The sequence below is a fragment of the Helicoverpa armigera genome, chromosome 11, assembly GCF_030705265.1.
Source record: "Helicoverpa armigera isolate CAAS_96S chromosome 11, ASM3070526v1, whole genome shotgun sequence".
NCBI classification, from domain to species: domain Eukaryota; kingdom Metazoa; phylum Arthropoda; class Insecta; order Lepidoptera; family Noctuidae; genus Helicoverpa; species Helicoverpa armigera.
In genome coordinates this window covers 9589781-9590391 of record NC_087130.1, presented here as the reverse complement: position 1 = coordinate 9590391, position 611 = coordinate 9589781, and the positions used below count along the sequence as shown (strand labels likewise).

Here is a 611-nt window from a genome sequence, read left to right as displayed (position 1 = left end):
TAAATAATATAATAGATACCTACTTAAGTGTGATTAAGTGAACGGAAATTGCAAACTTAACAAAAATAGTTTTGAAGGTTCGAAAACTAATTTCGTTATTACAAAATAAGGTTTTCTCATTATCTAAAAAAAATATGACCTGCATACATATCAAGATCAAGCAAGAACCCAGCAAAAAATACTAAGAATAAAAAAAAAGACACTGTTTCCGCCCGGGATCGAACCGGGGGCCTTGTGCGTGTGAAGCACACGTGATAACCGCTACACTACGGAAACTTGAAATCAGTGGGCGAAATACAAGTCCAATTGCTGAAATATACACTTACATACATTGAACACTGATAAATTGATAAGAACATCGTAAATTATAAATAAGTGGGTTGTAAATAACTATGTTTATTATTAGTATCATATCTCTAACGCAATAGGGGGCATCTTGTATTGATGTCATGAAATATTGGCTATTTATAAACAGTTTCTAAAGCACCGAGGATCGTATGATCAATTTTATTGTTAAGAAAATGAGAACAAGTGTCACGAATTATCAAGTTATTATGAACAGCTAGTAATCGGTGTCTTTGAGGACCAGACTTATTATCTAACAAAACTTA

The 611-nt window shown here is 32.6% G+C and overlaps 1 non-coding gene across 1 annotated transcript; it reads right to left on the bottom strand.

The window, feature by feature from the left end:
- Window positions 1-203: 203 nt before the first annotated feature.
- On the bottom strand, window positions 204-276 carry Trnav-cac (transfer RNA valine (anticodon CAC)). Its single transcript has one exon. It is a non-coding gene; the product is annotated as a tRNA-Val (tRNA).
- Window positions 277-611: the final 335 nt, after the last annotated feature.